This window comes from Cryptomeria japonica, chromosome 4, assembly GCF_030272615.1.
Source record: "Cryptomeria japonica chromosome 4, Sugi_1.0, whole genome shotgun sequence".
NCBI classification, from domain to species: Eukaryota; Viridiplantae; Streptophyta; class Pinopsida; order Cupressales; family Cupressaceae; genus Cryptomeria; species Cryptomeria japonica.
The window spans coordinates 391,589,256-391,610,959 of NC_081408.1; positions in this window are offsets into that span (position 1 = coordinate 391,589,256).

A 21,704-nucleotide genomic window follows, 5' to 3' on the forward strand; every position below is an offset into this window, starting at 1 on the left:
ACTAGACAAGATTTCTTTCTTGGAGGTGATATATCAACTTTATGAAGCAAAAAAGTCCCTCATTGGGGAAGTTCATAGGAGGGGATCATTTCTCCCTTCTTAGGTGAGGGAAGTATGTACCATTTCACAAATATATTGTGATCTTGAGTGGTTTGTGCACAAACTAATATAAGGAAGAATCCCATACATAAATGGAATGAAGAGGAAGAATTGATAAAAAATGCTTTAGATTACAACAAAGTTCTCAAGAAAAAGGAGAGATGGTATAAGATACTATACTCTAAGAACTTTTAGAAGAGATCTGACAGTTCCTATTCCCTTTCATGGGAAATTTTTTTGATACCCAAAGTAAAAATGAAAGCAATTTTTAGTACATATAGAGATTTTGATCATATTCCATTGCCTCATGAGAGGCCAACATTAGTAGAGTCTGAGGTACCCCAAGTTGAAGTTGATCCTAATTCACCTCAGTCTATTGATTCCCCCATTGGACCAACTTCCCCACCTTACAACCTTAAGCAATCACCACCTCCACCTAGTTATGAGGCCCCATCCATTATCCCCTCTCCTTTTTTAGCATCACCATTGCATCCTCTAGTATCTCTCCCACCACCTAGATCTTTTTTTTCCTCATCATCAAAGAGACCCATGCCTACCCCTTCTTCTTCAGGGACTCAACCCCTTATTTTTCTTGATAGTCCTAGGGCTATGACACATTTTCATACTTTGTCTCCTGGAAGAGACATTCCTTTTTAATATTATGATGGATTAAACATTTGGGTTGAATAACCTATACCTCCTCATAGATTTAACATAAGACTTGATGTAAGAATAACAACTTGATCACTTCTATAAATCATTGCAGACTAACTCTATCCTTATTCATTCCTTCCATGCATATACACCATATGATCATCCACTATCCTAGCATGAATATGTCCATTAAGCATGCACATGCTAACCATCCCATTAGGTTCATTTTTAACACCAATACCAAATGCTCCTAATCCCAATTACTTATTCATTTCTAACATCATGATCTAATTCCAATATGACCTATCACATTTCCAATCCTTTACATGATACCAAATACATATCAATAAATCCAATATTGTCATTAATGAATCAATATCCAAGATACACATGATACATCATTATATTCACTTAATATATCATCTACCATTACACATGAATACAATATCCATTTATATCAAGGATCATAGCTCTCAATTATAAATACAATACATTATGAATTCTACACATACATCAATATGCTACAAGTATCCATCCATAAGTTGAAACAAATAAGGAAACCATATCCACTCCCAAGAGAATCCAATGAAGAACATTGCAATGGAAGAAGGAATCAAACCACTCAACCATGTGGAACCATAAGGAACCACCCCCCATGCTAGGATATGACACAAGATCCCACTCACACTCTAGATCTAGGTTAACACCTAACAACCAAAGGATACAACACAATACTAACATAAGAATGTAAAACATAAAGCTTAAGACCACCAACATTAAATCTCTAAAGGCAAAACACTAAATTATGACTCAAAGTGCTAGGACCTACATGTAGGGAAAAGAGTGTCATCAAATGTGACAAATAGGACCTGGGCACCTATCCTGACATCCTAGATGCACATGCAGACCCATCTCAACCTTGAAGAAGAAAGGTAGATTATCCTAGTATGCAACATCTGGAAATTGAATTTGGGAAGGTTACTTGTTCCCAATGTCTTTGTTAATCTTGATCTTATGAGGTCTATTGCTAATAATTATAGAGAAGGTGCAAGGGAAAGTGTGACCAAGAATGGAGGAATATTGGTTGCAATTAATAGGCAAATAATTATCGAATCCCTTATGTAGGATGAATAAACAAATTGGCCATTGATTGAAGATGAGTTGGCCAAAGAATTCAATTCTCATTAGAATCTCTATAGGAGTAGGATTCTGACCTTTAGGCCAAGGCACCTATCAAAGGGATGAAAAGTTCCTTACCCCAAGGGATCTCCCCCCATACAATATTAATTTGTTTGTTGAATACTTCAAGGATACTTATCATGTGCTCTATCAAATCTTTGGTGTGGATAATGAATCATTTATCCTTGATTGGATGTTGGTCTTATGTATGGACATTCAGAATACGGATCATAACCAACCTTTTCATTATGCAGGTTTATTGGCCAAGAAGCAACATAAGGCACTTAGTGACTTCAAGGTAGGTCCTTCCCTAAATTTTAGAGATTATTAAATTCTCATGTATATCCTTTTGTTCAAAGGTCTTAAGGTTTAGCACCCACACCTAAGATTTGATCCAATGGTCGGAGGTGAAATTGTTCTTGTCCAAGAAAGGACATATTTGTGGGACATGCACTACAAGAAATCTAATTATATTATATTTGGAAACCATTTGATTAGAAAGATGATGATGCTACTTCAGGAATGTGTACCATGGGGTTTGAGTGAGAGGCTAAGAAAGTTTTTAAGACACAAGGATCTTGATCCTGAAAAGGGAGTTGACCACAATTGGGGGTCATGTTTTTATTTAAAGTACCACACTGTTGTTATGGTTTTTGGTAGCCCTACCACTCCAAGGTTTATCCCAATCACTATACTCAACAAGATTTCTTTCTTGGAAGTGATATATCAGCTTTATGAAGCAAGAAAGTCCCTCATTGGGGAAGTTCATAGGAGGGGATCATTTCTCCCTTCTCAGGTGAGAGAAGTATGTACCATTTAATAAATATATTATGATCTTGAGTCATTTGTGCATGACCTAATAAAAGGAAAGAATCCCATACATAAATGGAATGAAGAGGAAGAATTGATAAAAAAATGCTTTAGATTACAACGAAGTTCTCAAGAAAAAGGAGAGATGGTATAAGATACTATACTCTGAGAGCTTGAAGAAGAGAGCTGATAGTTCCTATTCCCCTTCATGGGAATTTTTTTTGATACCCAAAGTAAAAATGAAAGAAATTTTTAGTGCATATAGAGATGTTGATGATATGTCATTTCCTCATGAGAGGCCAAGAGTAGTAGAGTCTGAGGTATTCCAAGTTGAAGTTGAGCATGGTTCACCTCAGTTAGTTGGTTCCCCCATTGGATGAACTTCCCCACCTCATAACCTTAAGAAATCACCACTTCCACCTGGTTATGAGGCCCCATCCATTATCCCCTCTCCTTCTGTAGCATCACCATTGTGTCCTCTGGTATATCTCCCACCACCTAGATCTTTTGTTTCCTCATCATCAAAGAGACCCATGCCTACCCCTTCTTCTTCAGGAACTCAACCCCTTATTTTTCTTGAGATTCCTAGGGCTATGACACATTTGCATATTGTCTCCTAGAAGAGACATTACTTTCTAATCTTATGATGGATTCAACATTTAGGTTGAATAACTTGTACCTCCTCACAGATTTAACATAATACTTGTTGTAAGAATAGAGGACCCATCTCCTGACAGAGTCTATGATGCATTTAGACTTGGGGGAGATTTCATTGATGATGGTAGACTTGTTTCTTGTGATGAGTCCTTAAGTGATGATAATTTCATTTAGAATAGAGAGTTCCAACAATTTATTCTCAATAATATTATTGATAATATACATAGGAAGAGGGCTATATAGTTTGATAACCTTGATGAAGGAGAAACATCAAGGATAAAGGATGAAATTTTGAAGAATGCCAAAGAATAGTTGGAAGGCATGACCTCTGAAATGGGAGGCAGATTGGGAAGAAAAGTGGAGATTTACTCCTAGAAGTTTTGGACATCTCCAATAGCATTTCCTTTGATAGCCTTAGGAGGCAAGATATTGATTTTGAGAGTCTGGATCTAGAGCAGGAAAAGGGACTATTCTTTGGGGTTTCTTTTGGTGACAATTTAGAATTATTGGCAATATGGTGCTTATATCCTACAACAAAAAAATCATCCATGATTTAGAAACAGGATGGGCTTTATGAAAATTTACTCCTTAAACATGGAAAACACAACATCAATAGAGGCAACTAACTTATCAGTCAATGTTGCCAAATTTTTCCACAAGGTCTCTAAGAAGACAAATGAAGAAAATAGGTTCTTAAGGGGGAGGGTGAAGAAATTGGAAACACAATTTACTTCAATCCAACTTATCAACCTCGTGCTTTGTAGCAACAATCTTATAAGGATGTTTTGGGAAGAAGGAACGACCTATGCTTGGCTAGGATTGATGCCTCAAACATGAGGAACAAAATTAATCAATTAAATTTTGATATTGATAGAGTAGAGAAGAAAGAAGTGATCAAATTGTTCGAGGCTCTTCCAGAGTCCAAGTCTGATGCCATTCTAGATGATATTGATACTGCATGGGATGAACATAAGGAGTTGTTAGATTTTTTCAGTCCCATTTAAAGTGGCAAAGATTTATTCCCTGTTCAATTTCATTTTTGTAAAGAATGGTTAATTCTTTCGAAATTAGTTTTGTAAGACCTTTGCCTTTGTAACTATATGAATTAATCTCCAACATGAAAGCAAATTTGAATGATAAGGAGATAAGGGATCATGAAAGAAAGAGGGTTTTGAGACCAAGATCAGATTGGAAATTTGAGATCAAAATAGTATAGGAGTCAATGTTGGTAGATGTTTTTGTTGATGAGATACATGTTGCAAAAAATATTAATACCTACTTAGATGCATTATAAATTTTTTAAAGTGGGATGACTAGAGTGGAGGTTGCCAAGAGAATAATTAAAGATGAGGACTATCAAGGGCACCTCAAATTGATTCAACAGATCAAGGAGCAAGGATTGGAAGTTCTTTAGTTATCCAGTTATCCTAATTTTGGGATTTTAAATTTTTTAATCAAAATATGACCATTAGTTCCCACCATTTTTGAATTTTTGTATTTCTTGTTCCTTTAGTTAAAAAAGGATAGAAGATAAATTTTATCTTGTTTAAAAATCAATTTCTAATCACGTAAGGAAGGTTTTGATTGAAAATAAAAACATTAAATGTATCTCTTAAAAAACGCAATAAGCTGCTCTTTGTCATGGTGGTTTTAATAGGTCTGCATGGTTTTAGATTTTTAAACTTGATAAGAGGGCTCATATGAAGGAAAAGGATTGATATCATCTATAAAAACTACCACCTCCAGAGAATGAAAAGGAATGTATGTATCATATCAGCAAAACAAAAAAGTCTTTTGTATTCTTATGTGTCAAGTGGTCACTGTTAAACAGTTCAAATAATTGGAAGACAACTGAGAGGGGGGAGAATGAATAAGTTGTCTGAAATTACCAGAACATTTAGTAATTAAAACTTTAATACCAGAATGCTTAAACCAAATACTGGAATAACAGATACACCAATTAAGAATAAATAATAATCAGAGAATAAATACCATCCCCATGACACCAAGATTTATACGTGGAAAACTCGGTAAAGGGAAAAACCATGGTGGGAAGCCTACCCACAGTCAAATAATACTTTTACAGTAAGTATGTGAATTACAATTGAGGGGCCTACACTTGCAGGAAGGCCAACAACCTAGAGTGCACTACTCATCACAAAAGGAGTCTCACTGACTACATAGAAATCTAGACTACAATCTGGAAGAATCAATGAATTGCAAAGATAGCATCTCCCATGCCTGAATACAGTTTCAGTTAAGCTCAATACCAGAGGACTAAATTTTCTTACATAAACCCAACTCGATCTCTAATGATCGACCAAATCCTCTGCCTAAATGATATTACATTATTCGCACATTACATATCCATATCCCATTCCTATATCTTGATATGATCTACAATGAGATCTTACATCATATATATACAAACCCTCAACCATAAACAATTAGCTCAACCACCAAACAATAAACCAATTACATAAATAAAAAACATGTCGGCCTTAGACCAAACAAATAACATCCAACCCATAAGACATCCCGGAAACACATTGAGAGGTCCAATCCACACATTACATTAAGCCGATCCATAACCTAGATAACACTGGGATCCAATATAGGTCCACATGCTAAATCAATAATCCTAATCCTCCAAGTCATGAACATGATCGCCATCAGCATCCTGAATCTCCACCAGAAGCTACACCAATACCACTTATGAGTATCATCAAAGATCTTCAATAAAGCTCTGCCGATGAAACCCTCGTCGGAACCACAAACCAAGCTTCCAAGCAAAAAGGATAGCATCTGATCACTAGAACAAAACCAATTGACTAAACATGAACATCAGTAAGCCAATTACATAACCCAAATCATATCAGAGCATACCAGATCATGTTGGATCCAATCCAACTAGAAACCACACAACCTACTAGGACCAAAAGGGTTTCGGTAAAGCATCCAAAACAACTAGTGTTAACATCAACAACAAAACATCAATGCAACACATAATCAATTCCTCTGAATGGCCAAAAATCTCCCCCTTTGGCATTGATGGCAACACTAGATCTGAAAAACATCTAAGTACCAAGAAATGCCAAACAAGTCTCCCCCAATCAAAGACAGCCAACAATCTCCCAAATAAAGATATAGCAATGAAGTTTTGAAACAAAGACCAAACTCCCCCTGTTAATGATATCTTTGTAAAGCTCTGAATTACACATATATCACTCCCCCTTATGTATACAACTCCTTAAGTTTTTCACATCAATATCTCTCCCCCTTTAACATCAATGCCATAAATCTGATAAGAATATCAAAGCAAAAATGAAAACCACTGAAACATAAGGCTAACTACTCCTCCAGAGCAATAGAATCCCCACATCAGTGCCAGAATGAATAATATTTCTGATAATACATACCAGACTCATGCCAAAAATCATCCATCAGTTCTCTGTCGGAGGGGCAAAAACCCCTAATCTGTCTCTTAGGTACTCAAATGATTCTTTAGGCAAAGGTTTAGTGAAAATATTTGCAATCTTCTCTTTAGTGTTCACATAAACTAGTCTAACTTCATTTTCTTCCACCTTCTCCTTCAAAAACTTATACTTGATAGATATGTGCTTTGTCTTAGAGTGAAATATCAGGTTCTTTGATATGTCAATAGCAGCAGAGTTATCACAGTGAATAACTACTGGTCCAGTGCAATGCACTTTGATATCCTTCAACATTAGCTTCATCCATAGAACCTTTGTACAGTTAGTACTAGTAGCAACATACTCAACTTCAGCAGTAGATAAAGAAGTACATGATTGTTTCTTGCTGATCCGTCAAACCAACTTCTTTCCAAGAAAGAAAGCTCCACCGGAAGTACTTTTTTGGTCATCAACATCTCCAACCCAATCAACATCTGTATATGCATATAAAGTAAATTTATCATCCATAGGGTACCACAAACCATATTCAGATGTACCTTGGAAGTATCTAAAAATCCTTTTCACTGCACTCTCATGATTTTCTCTAGGATCACTCTGAAATCTAGATGCAATACAAACAACATTCATTATGTCAGGCCTAGTTTGAGTCAAATAAAGCAGACCTCCAATCATAGATTTGTATCTTGTAGGATTTACCGGTACAAAAACATATTTTTGGATAGCTAGGAACACCAATTCCTTCTCATTGCCGGAATCACTAGCAGAGTCTTTTGTTGGTTCATCATCAAAATCAGTCACACCTTACTCATTCGCTATGTAGCATGATTTGTCTCCGTTTTTCCTATACATATACTTGTTCTGATATCCAAGGTTAGTCTTAAATGATCTTCTAACTCTTTCTTCAAATCTCGAATTCCTTACAGGACATCTAGATGCAAAATGACCAATCTTATTACATGCAAAACATTTAAAAGGTGATTTTCTGTCATACTTGCTTCCTACCGGTCCTTTAGGTACTCTTCTAGAAAATAGTGCTTCAAGTTGCTCAAACTCATCATCTTCTCTCTTCACATCATCCAATTCCTTTCCATATAAATCTTTCCAATCTTTCTTACTGATTGATGATGCAAATGCATGAAAAGTAGGTTCAAACTTCATAGCTCCAGAAGGTCCAAATTCTTCAAGCTCAAAAGAAGATAATTTCCCAACTAAGGTATCTTTGTTGACAGAAGTATTAGTCATTATTATCAATTCATTAATTGTAGTAGCCTTTATCTTGTAAGCTGGTGGTAGGGCTCCCAAAACTTTAGAAACAATTTCATCTTCACTCAAAGTTCCACCACAACATTGAATTCCCATAACAATCTCATTTACTCTTTCCATGAATGCAGTAATCCTTTCATCTTCTTCCATCTTCAAGTTTTCATATCTCACCCGGTAACCATCAAGTTTAGTAATCTTCACAATAGGGTCACCTTCATTAAGAGTCTCCAACTTATCCCATATAGCCTTTCCAGGTGATTTGTCAGTTAATCTCATTATTTGTTGATCAGAAAGTGCACACAAGAGGGCTTCTCTTTCTCTACAACCATTCTCAAGCTCCTTATCCAATTTTGCTAGAGGAGGATTGCCATATGCCGGATTATGAGGCGCAACACCATTTTGTGTGATCTCCTAAATCTCCTTACTGAGACATCTCAGATGAGTCTCCATTTGAATCTTCCATACTGTGTAATTTGTTCCATCAAGCCTAGGAATATGAAAGATAGCTCTAGATAAACTAGATGAACTTGAACTGTTAGTCGCCGTAGGATCTTCCTCAAGCGGTTAAGCTTTTTGCAGAGAGGACTAGAGCTTTGATACTAATTGTTAGATAGATCAAATAACCAGAAGACAACTAAGAGGGGGGGTGAATCAGTTGTCTCAGATTACTAGAACATTTAGAAATTAAAACTTTAATACCAGAACCCAAAATATTAATACCGAAATTCTTAAACCAAATACTGGAATAACAGATACACCAATTAAGCATAGACAATAATCAGAGAATAAATACCATCCACATGACACCAATATTTATACATGGAAAACCCGGTAAAGGGAAAAACCACGGTGGGAAGCCTACCCACAGTCAGATAATACTTCTGGAGTAAGTATGTGAATTACAATTCAGGGGCCTACACTTGCAGGAAGGCCAACAATCTAGAGCACACTGCTCATCACAAAAGGAGTCTCACTGAATACATAGAAATCCAAACTACAATTCAAAAGAATGAATGAACTGCAAAGATAGCATCTCCTAATCCTGAATACAGTTCTGGTTAAGCTCAATACCAGAGGACTAAATCCTCTTACATAAACCCAACTCGATCTCCAATGATCGACCAAATCCTCTGCTTGAATGATATTACATTATTTGAGCATTACATATCCATATCTCATTCCTATATCTTGATATGATCTACAATGAGATCTTACATCATATATATACAAACCCTCAACCATAAACAATCAAGTTGGCAACTAGACAATAAACCAATTACATAAATACAAAACATGTTAGACTTAGACCAAACAAATAAAATCCAACCCATAAGACATCCTGGAAACACATCGAGAGGTCCAATCCACACGTTACATTAAGTCGGTCCATAACCTAGATAACAGCAGGACCCAATATAGCTCCACACTGGTGATTTTTTTAGTGGCTAATATTCGCCAATTGGCTATTTTTTTAATTTGAAATCAAAATTTGGCTAATATTTCAAGTTTTAAAGTGACCTAAATCACCACATTTTTATAAAATTTTATTTCAATCTTATTTAAATCGCCAGAGAATTTATTGTATTAAATTTTGAACTCAAAGATTCGCCAAAATATTTGATATATAGTTGGATAAAATTCGCCAAAATTTAATAATTTATTGTAAAAAAATAAATTAATTCACCTATAATACATCATAATTATTAGTTACTTTAGGGTTCGACCAGCAATCTTTAGTTGCCACCATTGATTCAAAATTTAATCTAATGACCATGATTGCATTCCATGAGGTAAATTGTACCTACAAGTTGTAATGCTCATGGGGGTTGAGTCGTTTTTCAATTGTTGGCCTCAATGAAAATCAATGGTATAAAACAATTTTGGGCCCCATGAGTATTACAAATTTTAAGTACATTTTATTTGATGAAATACAAAGAGGGCTATTAGATTAATTTAAATTAATGCTAGTAGCTCAATAAAGTAGTGTTTACCCTTTAAACTCATTAATGATTTCCACCTTAGGTCTCTACTTTTCTATAAGAATTTATTTTTTTTAAAGAAATTATTTGCAATAGTAATTAATACATACTTGTATTATTTTCTAAGATTCGCCAAGATATTCTACCAAAAAAATTTGAAGTAAAAAATTCACCAATGAAATTAATATTTTTCTTTTAAAAAATGAAGCATACCAATAAAAACTATTATTTTTATCCAAAATAAATAAAAATTCGCCAATATTTTATATCTTTCTTTGAGGAGGGATTTCTTAAAGTTATCACTGGTCCACACACTAAAGCAATAATCCCAATCCGCCAAGTCTCAAACATGATCACCATTAGCATCCCGAATCTCCACCATCAAAGATCTTCAATAAAGCTCTGTCGGTGAAACCCTCACCAGAACCAGAAACCAAGATTCCAAGCAAACAAGATAGCATCTGATCACCAGAACAAAACCAACTGACTGAACATGAACATGATTAAGCCAAATCCATAATCCAAATCATACTAGAGCATATCAGATCATGCCAGATCCAATCCAACTAGAAACCACACAACCTACCAGGACCAGAAGGGTGTCAATCACTAGTACATTTGGGGCTCAATTCCAACAGCAGTTCGTCAGGATTTCGACTACAATTCGTCATACTGCCGATGAGCAACATCGTCAAAAACTTATAGTTGGACATCCCAACAGTGCTCAAGACCGTCAAAATTCTGACGTCATCGAAGACTCTTTCGATGATGACCATGACTACGCTTAGCCATCAGTAAAACTCAATAAGTCATCGAAATTCCAATGACTTCTAGGTAATGTTCCGATGGTTTGGGAGTCGGATAAATTGGTTGGGCATTGGAATTTTGATGGCCCCCTCACTACTTAGCCATTGGTAAAACTCAATAAGTCATCAGAATTTTAATGATAACCAGGGCATCCGCACCGACGAGGATGATGTATGTGCGATGGTTCGGGTGTCTGAATTCAGACAGTCTCGTCACTATTTAGCCATCGATAAAAATTGATAAGTCATCAGAATTCCAAATGCAACTAGGGCATCCACACTAACGAGGATGTTGTATGTGTGACGGTTCAGGTGTTGAAATAAATTGGGTGGGTGTCAGACTTCTAACGGTTGGCCCCCTCACTGCTTAGCCGTCGGTAAAACTCGATAAGTCATTGGAATTCCAATGGTAACCAAAGCATCTGCACTGACGAGGATGTTATATGTGCGACGGTTCAGGCATCAGAATAAATTGGGTGGGACTCGGAATTCCGATGGCCCCCTCACTGCTTATCTGATGAGGATGTTTTCGAACATATAATATCCTCATCGGATGCTTGGTGGATGGAAAGGTTTGCAATTATTTACCAATACGATAATACTAAAGATTCATTATTCTGTATCAGCCAACCAAATGACAATAAATTTTTTTTGACAATCTAATCATGCAACAGTTCAGGCATTGGATGCTTGGTGGATGGAAAGATTTGAGCTGATTGACCAATACGATAATACTAAAGATTCATTATTTTGTATCAACCAACCAAACGTCAATAAAAACAATTTGACAATCTAATCTTGCCACTCGAAGACCAACCTCAAAAAACCATGTATGATTGAAGAATTGTGTCCCACGTTAAGTTCTTCAATCCCATCAATAACCACCCATAGGTGGCATACCATAAGCTGGCATGGGAGGCATTCCATTCCACTCATACTTGGCTAAAAGCAACCTCCCATGCCCACTCCCATGCCAGGAATTGGAGGTGTTGGCAAAGCAAAGGGGAAGAAGTTGAGCATACATTTTCCTGTAAACAAAATAGGCACGTATTTATTTCTGCAAAAGATTTAAAATGTTTATTAAAGAGAAACTTAAAATATTCACATAATCATCAGAGTATATCAAGAACTTGAAGTAGGTATGGAAACACAAAGTCAATCATATTATTCATCTCGGCAAGTTCCAAAGCCACATCTGGTCTGATCAAGTCATAGTATATGAACAAGCATGAAGCAAAGCATTCTTTCTTGCCCTGCATTTCCAAATGCAAAAGTAAGCCCCATTTCAATGCCCCAATCTAAAATGAAAATTCAAAATATACTTTAGCCTGTGAGAGAGAACAACCAACTATATGTATTACCAATTGTATACATGTTCCACAAAATACACTAGCAATTCCTCTGCAAGTTCACAATCACCCGTTTGAGGTGAGGAGGCCTGACAAATAGGTTCTTGGGATTGATCAAAGTGCACAAGTAATTATCAGAAAGGGTAAATCTCCCATGCATAATTATCAATTTTTGTATCTTAAAGGAGTTGAAAATGATTGAAATTTCACATTATCGGTATAAGTTATACCAATGAGGGCACTTAAACTAACAAAGACCAATTTTGCATTGAGATACCATATACCGATGAGAGAGCATAGCAAGATGGAGGTGTACTCATCAGTAGAAGTTATACCGATCAAGGAGCAACGTTGAGGAGAATTGATGCATCGGCAAAAACTATACCGATATGACCCATCGACATAGTAAACAATAGCGACAACAATGGATAATTGTCTTGCCGATAGCCGATGAGGGTATTGGTAAGACTTATATTGATAAGAGTGGCAAAAAGAAGAGTCCATCAGTATAGCCAAAGCACTCAGTATGTGTTACTTTGAGCCACCCCAACGCCTGAAGAAATCATCGGTGAAACATATACCAATGGAACATACTCTATCGGGAAGACTTTTCTTATCAGTATATTTCATTTCAGATTAACCTGATACCCGATGAAGGAGAGGACTGATTGAGCGGAGAAAAGACACTATCGGGAAGACTCATGGCAATGAAGGTGGTTGCATTGGTCTAACCAAAGCAATTGGTATGTGTTACTTTGAGCCACCTCGACGCCCGAAGAAATCATCGATGAAGTATATACCGATGGAATATACTCTATCGGGAAGACTTTGCTTATTGGTATGTTTCATTTTGGATTACCTCAATACCTAATGAAGGAGCGAAGTGATTGAGCAGAGTGAAGACACTATCGGGAAGACTCATGGTGATGAAGCTGGTTGTATCGGGAAGAGCTATGTGGATGATGAAGCCCATTGGGGAAACAATGCCTATCACAATAACACTAAATGAGCTCACCTAACGCCCGATGAGAATATTGGTTTGAGATATATCAATGAGGAGAAAAAGGAGTCATCAACTTAGGGTATCCTGATAAGAGAAAGTAAGATGTCAAAGCAGATAAAGGGCTATTCAGAGAGCGCCAAAGGGGAAATATTCATCAGGGAGACATATGTTGACGAGTTGTTGTCATATCAGAATTCAAAACTGAAATTTTTAAAATTATTCTATTTCATACTTGCAATAGATGCATCTATGGCTTGCATGAGGCAAATTTTATGAGAAGTTCATTATTGCAAAAGAATACGGCGAAACTAGAAATTTCCTTGTCTAAATACTGCATTGGTGAAAGAAGAATACATAGATAGAACACATTGTGCCTTTGAAAAATAGAGAAGAGGATTGTAATTGCAGAAATGGAAGCTTTGAGTTCAACAAGAAAGAAGAGGGCGGCCAAGAGCCCTAAATCTAAGGCAAAGAAAGGAAAAATTGAAGAGGTGCCTCTAGTCAAGAAGTTAAACCAAGACATGATAGACCAAATGCAGGCACCCAGCCCAAAATCCAGAAGGTCGAAGCAGCACCTGTCAGCGAGAGACCAATTAGAAGACAAGTACAAAGAGGTCGAAGATGTTTGGACCAAGGTAAGGGGACATGAACTGTTTATGTTACACTATTTGAGAAGGAGCAAGGAGATGCCGCTATCCAATCCTTGGATGACAAATTTAGGTAAGCTAATAGTCCCCAATGTTTTTGTAAACATAAGATTGCTAGAGGTTTTGGTGAGGAATTATAATTCGGTGAAGAGGTGCATTCAGCTCCCAAATGGGAAAGCATTTATTAGATTTTCTACGGGTACCATAAATGAGGTTTTCAATTTAGACCCTAGTCCTGGTAAGCCCTTGTCCTTTGGGGAGTTGGAGGAAGAATACCTCAGAATGGACACTACATATATCGACAGGAAATTTGCGATTCACAAGAGGCAGACAGGAAAATTAACAGAGGAAGACGGACCACCATTCAGCATTCATTTGTTCAGACACTACTTGTAGTACACATATATGTCATGTGGGCAAGTAGGAGGGGTGGAGGTGCCTGATCTGGCAAGCACTAGGCCGCTGGTGTTAGCCTTTGATATATAAATGTATGAACCTATGCCTTTTGACTATGCAACATATCTGGTGGAGAGGTTGCACAAAGGTTTTTTAAACCTTAGGGATGATACTCATCCCAATTTCAAATTTTATTCACTATTGATGTATCTAGTGTTATTTTATGGATATGTAAAGGGTTTTTGGATTGAGGGCCTAAAATTAAATACCAAGAACAGGGAAGGTAAGGAGAAGCCCATCCAATTGTTAATCATAACTGGGGGGACTAGTTTGTGAATTGGGATTTTACATGTTTTAGAGTATATGGATTTGAGGGAAGCCCCTACATGCTGCCAAAACTAGTACGAGACATAATAGCTTATCTAGATATTGGGAGGCAATTGAGTGTGTCCAATGCTAAACATTTTGTAGATATGCATAAGCAAGACTTCCTGCCTGGGACACTGAGTTTTGGTGATTTCACCATAGTGTCAACCAAAGCTTAGGAAATAATTGATAAGACGTTGATAGAAAAATACAATTTGTTTGAGCATTATGCCAGGAAAAACTATGATCCTGAAGGATACATTCAGTCTCGCAAGAAGAGCCAGAACTTGGGAGGTTATCTGCATGTCAGTACTGAGGCTAAAGATATCTTTAGGAACATGGAGGATGTAGAGGCCAAAGAGGTAATTGATCAATTGAATAATGAACTGGTAGAAAAGAGATGGAGACTCCAGAAAATTGAAACCGAGGAGGAGGAGGCAGAAAGTGAATCTGATGAGAATGCAGTTGTCTCTAGATGGCAAGTGCCAGAGAAGGAAGAAAAGCTAGACATGCAGGGCCAAATAGAGACAACATTAGAATTGCATGTTGACTCTCGGTTAGAGGAGTTTTCTTCTTTTGTTGCTGATGATGTTTTTATTCATTCCAAAGAATTTAAAACATTCTTGTACAATTTTAAAGGGAAGAAATTGAGGGACTCTATTCCCAACATAATGCCTGCTAATGAGGCTGAGTTGTTAAAGAAATTAAAAGAGGAAATTGATGTGGAGATAACCATAATGACCCCTCAAAAGGGGAGGCAACTACTTACAGAGGCTGGGGTGATTTTGTTTCCCAGATGGGACCTCAGTGCTTCTTTCATCTTTGACAGTTTATTGCATTCAGAAAACAAGGAATTCAAATTGGATATACAAGGTGTAAATGATGTATTTATTGGTTCAAGATTTGATCAGGATGAGGAATCTTTGAGGTTATGGGCTCTGTACCCTCCCCACAAGAGACCAAAGATCATTGATGTTGACAAGGCCTTTGGCCATATGATGAAACTAAAAGTTGGTGAAATTGATCCAATTGTTTCTATTGATATTAGAGTGGATATTTCAAAATTCAACAAAGCACAAATGGTCAAAGTAGTGAGGGAGAGGAACCATTACAAGGTGTTGTATGAAGAAACGCTAAGGAGAAGTGGGAAATAGGTGCCAATGGTTCTTACTCTAGATAGCTCTCAATGGAAGAAAAATGCGAGGAGTTGCAACAAGAAAATAAAAGGATATTAAAACAGATGCAAAGTGTGAGGGCAGATACTGCTGGTTTATTACTAACTAAAAGATTTGAGGTTTTACAAGGCTTTCTGAAAGAATTCTGGACAATATTTCAAAAGAACATGGATAATGCAGTTTCACACAACATAATTTCAAACAGATTGGGAACAAGGTTGCAAGATAAAACAATGGCCAAAGAGGAAACAAAAGAAATTAAAAAAATAAAGAGGTTGTTGACTAAACACAATAAATTTGATGAAGATAAAGGATTAAGGATAAATTTGATGAAGATGAGGATAAAGGATAAAGGATAAATTTGATGGTTTCCAAGAGTTAATTCATCAGAAGGGTGAGATAAAGGATAAAGATGTATGGATCCCAGAATGTCATAGTCTTCTCAATGTCGCCCTTGATATTTCCCAAATTGATGGAATTGAATTGAAAGAGATTGTGAAACAGATGGAAAACTTTGTCACGTTGGAAGTCATTGTCAGGGATATCATCCACGATGCAGACACATATAAGTCAAAGAAGTACTTGGAGCATATCCAAAATTGCGGCAAGATGCTGGGAGTCTAGACCTGATGTCTAAGTTGGAGCCCAGAGTCATATGTTTCTATGTTTTTATAATATGTTCATATTGTAAAGATAATTTTTAGGAAGTTAGTTTTTAGTTAGTTTTAGTTTTAATGAAAGGGTATGCCCTTTCACTTTCAAATTAAATCCTCATCTATAAATGGAGGATCTTTTAGAATAAGTGGGGGAGATACCTCAAGTTTTATGATCTTCTCAAGGCAATTTTATACAACACTTATGCAGTTTGTTTTCTAGAAATATCAAAGTTGATGGATGATACATATTGAAATCAACTGGTTTGATTATCTATTGTCAATATATATTTCAAGTGTTCTTCATTCTGAATGGTATATGCTTTTCAATTGATTGATTAGTTCCATGTGATAGATCTATTTTATTAGATTGTGTCAATGTGCTATCTTATGCTATTGTGATTGAGACTAATTTCTAGTTTGAGCATCAGTTTGAAAGGTTGGTTGGCAAGTTTCAAATTGTCTTATTAGCCTTTTAGAGAAAAGTTAAAATTCAATAAGACTAACTGCATTTTATATTTTAGTTACAATCCATATAGATGCTTTTGATGTGATGGTCTTGTTTTGAAAACAAGTTATTAAAATTGTCTCCATGGTTATACGTGGGATCTTTCAATTTGAAATAGTATGAAATCAATAAGGGATGAAGGCACTGGTCTGTTATTGATCTGATATAATTAAATCATGTATTTTCAAAAGCAATCTTCATCAAGGAATTATACTTTTAATTTATACAGGCACAATTTCATAAACATTTATAAGTAAGCATTTCATAATTTTCAGCAAGCAACAAATATAACCAGATAGAATTCAAGAATCATTTTCCTCCTCAATAATTCGCTATAGAAAAGCCTTTAACCGGAATTCAGTAAGTTCATGTTTCTCAACCTAATTGAAATTGAAGATCATTAGAAAACTATTCAAATGCTAAATTACATCCCACTTTAACTTAAATGAAATAACCAATAGAGAAGTTCCTCTCACCCTTTGAGCAAGCCCTATCTGATCAAAGTTATAATGCACATCTATAGATTCTTGAAGCCTATCATAATCTTCCTCTTCTACATAAATTTCATTCAAAGCTTCATTAACAAAAGCTACATTATTTCTCTGTACTACAACCATGTACGACTTCACAAGATAGATATGTCTAGCATGGATAACCAATACAACAGAACAAAAGATACTCATAAATTTTTTCCAAACCAAATAGCTACTAAAGAGAACATCTAGAAAAACTTAATACCCAAGTGAAAGACATCTCGGTAATCCTAAAAATAGTAACATAATAAAAGATTTTAGAGCCATACCTTACGAATGATGTCAAGCACTCATGTGTGGTCTACCCTAAGGGCAATGACATTCAAGAGGTCATTAATAAGATCTGGGTGTTCTTGCAAATAAAAGTGTACAACTTTGTAGTACAATTCAACGTTGGCCACTTTAACTACAACATCTTTGAATTGCATATGATCCCATACCTCTAGAGAATGGTTCATGATAGTAGTGGCAGCATTATCATATTCATCATCTTGAATATATAAATATGTAAGTTCCTTCCAATGCTGCTACTCATCACAAACATAGATATGAGTTCATCAAAGCGACCCCTGTTTTGATAGTAATTATGTGTGTGAATATTAATACTAAGTAATTGATTTTCCATGTGATATTTGATGATTAAAGAATTAATAATGTGCTCAAGGTTGATTTAATTGCCTTTGGTTAGGACCTTGGTGATGTTGTCGAGATTAGGGGCCCATGGTTTAGATGACCATTTTTAGGGTATTACAGTAATCACTGACCTCTTCCAAGTCATCCACCTGGAACAAAAAATAAATGTCAGAACACAAAAAATATAAATTTCTCACCTTCACAGTTACACATAACACTACAGATGAATCTTCCCAGATTATCATGAAAAAAAAACTTAAAAAACAAACCACTTACTTGTGGCGTTGTTGTTCGTGTTGGCTCTGTTGGACCCTACAATTAAGATTAAATATACATTATTCAATAAGATTAACTATGCAACACAATGACATATTAAAAAGTGTGTTATCTTATTGACCTTCACTTGGTTTTGAGAATAGTTTAATATTCTCTTCTTAACAGGCCCAACCATGTGAAGGTGGAAGCTCATTTGGCCCCTCCCCCCCCCCCAACATCACTCTAAATTCCCCGTTAACATCTAACATTCATTCATTGTTTCATCCATTAATAAAATATAACATTCATTCATTATCACATAATTTTCAATAACACATAACATTCATTAACACTTATTAACACGCAACATTCATCAATATTAATTAACACATATCATTCATGAACATTCATTAGCACATAATTACATTCATTAACACATAAAAATCAGTCATTATCAAATAATGTAGATTACAATCATTTTTTTTTTTTTTTGAAGCTATGAAAAGTCTAAGTGGAGCATCATTTTCTTCATCATTTCCCCCCTCTTCAGTTGTTCTGCCCTCTACTCGTGATCTCGATGTATGCCTAGTCCTCTTCTGAGGATGAGAACACCGATGTAAAGGGGGGTCCTCTGCAATAACAAAGAAATGGGTTAAATTCAAATCATTTTTTATTTTTGTTACAAGTATTTCATTAATTTAAAGAACATAACTGTGGCGCTCTTTACCTGATGGGGCCACATCATCTTCGAAATCATTTTGTCTAGCCTCAACCTCAAAATGATGAACACCCTCTAGATCCTCTAGAGTTGAAATACGAAAGGTTATATTAATTAATACACCAATTGCAATTAAATATGTTTAAAGGAATAACAATGGTCCTCTTTACCTGACTAGGGAACATCACGCTCCTGATGTTGTCTACCCAGATCATGCTCCACTTGGTCACCACTGACTACATGCTCTAAAATATTAACAAAAAAGGTTACATTAATTTCTACACCAATTACAATTTAAGATGTTTATTTGTATTAATAATTACATAAAAAAAATTGAATGGCAAATGAATACCTCCACTACTGGGATGCATATACAGACCTTCATGTCGAGGTTCTATTCCATGATTATCAGGCTGCATTCTGATATCATGCGCAATGTTATAATTGCTTACTTAATTAAAACAAATAAATTCACTTTATGTTGGAACTTAACATCAAATAGATTATTGGTAAAGTATTCAATTTGAAATTATTTTCATATAGCTTATTTACCTGTGTGACAGATGCACCAGAATCTCATGTTTGCCCACTCAATTCTCGTAGCCATTCAGCCACGACTATATAGCCTTGCTGGTAGGCAATTCTCTTGTCATCTTCTATGGGTGCTCTATTGAAATTAGAGCCCTTCTCTTTTGCTTAGTATCGTGAATTTTGCTTGTATTGTTTGCAATTTATAAATATTTTGATGCGATATTTCATTTACTGATTCTTACAATTCATGCAGAAAGTTTCATATAACCACCAGAGCCGAGTTTGTGTTGCTTGTGCTTTTCTTGTCTTGCCTTGGTTGCCTTTGACGTGTCACTCAGTCTATAAAATTTTTGAAATATGTTAGATTATATAAATATAAAGAGTAATTAGTACATAATTACATTTTTAATAGTATCACATACCTTCTTCTGGCGTCTAGTGGTGTATTTCCTTTTTTCCTTTCAATTCTCTCCTTCGCATCCAAAATCAGGTCCTTCCACTCCCTCTCTGGAATCATGGGGGGACACTCGTACTTTACGTTCTTCTCTAAATGTGTCATGTACAGGTCCCTCACATACTTTAGATATGTGCCATCTTTTTCAAGGAGCTTGGTTTTGTCGAATGTGTCATTTCCGAACAACTCAACCATATGGTTTGTGAGTTCATCTTTTAACCTGTTTTCTTGATCATTCCACCTTTTAAGCAAAAAAAAACCTATTAGATTCATAAATGAACTGAAGCTACCTTTAATATAGTTCAAAAATGGATCAAAGGAAAACTATTCTAGAAATTATGTGAAATAAAAATAGTGGATTAGGGTTAGTTCACATATGATGTTCCACCTTTTACATATGGTGTGGGCCCAAACATCTGCAATGCAATGTCATTAAGATTTTAATAAAAAATGTCATTTCCTACAAAAAAAAATAATGCGATAATTAGTCCAAAATGAGTGATCAATAAGTAAATTACAATTACACTATATATAATAATAATTTTAAAGTACCTGGAACCTTTTGTATCTTGAAGGGAATCAATTCTTCGTCGCTCACCACCAATGTGGTCTCCAACATTCTCACACTATCAATACGAGAAGATCCAAGAAATGATGGTATGTTATCACTAGTATTCACCTCTGGCGCATCCTCATGTGCATCTCCTGCTGCAGAAAATAAATCCACTATGAAATGCCCCCAAGAAATAACACTTCAAGGGAAATAAACACATAACAAAAGAGAGAGCAAAAGAGGGATCTACCAACAGTGAGTGGATCAACATGACGAGCAGTAGAGAATGTCTGCATGATGCTTTTTGCTGATATTGCAATTGGCAATACAGATGGGGATAACCTTGAATGAGGCAGCCTTTCCACAGGAACATTGGCAGCACCTGAAGAATAATACATTAAATATATGAAAACTGCAAGAATTGTAAACAAGGATGAACCTTTATTAAGAGTTGTATAGAAATATGAACCTTTATTAAGTGTTTGGTGCTAATCTTAATGATACAACAGTATGAAAGAGAATAAGGAAGGTAGGTTTTGATGCAGGACAAAGGTATGAAAATTTGTGACAAGAGGGCAGTGTAAGTGATAAACTAGTATAGTCCTTACAAAATATAGTCCATGGAATCTATTTATTTAGATTGCTTCAATGTGCTATCTCATGTTGTCAAACTTCACACTGTCTTATTGGTCTTTTTAATGTCCCTACTTTGAAATATAATTTAATATTAGTAAATTAAAATACAAGTGATCAGATCAGATCAAGGATAACTTTAAGAAACCACCCCCTGGGCAACTATGTAAAATCCTGGTGAATCAGACATTATTTTCAGGGGAAAATTTTCATATGGATGGCGAAATTGTTTTTCAAAATAGGGCAAAAAATTATTTTGTATTGGCAATTTTTTTTAGGGTACGAAAATTCCATAAATTTTTGGTGAATTATACCTTGTTCTATGGGGAAAATATATATTGTAGGAGGTGAATAATTTTTGTTAAAAGGAACAAATATATAATTGTATGGGCGAAAAATTTTACTCTGAAGGAAAA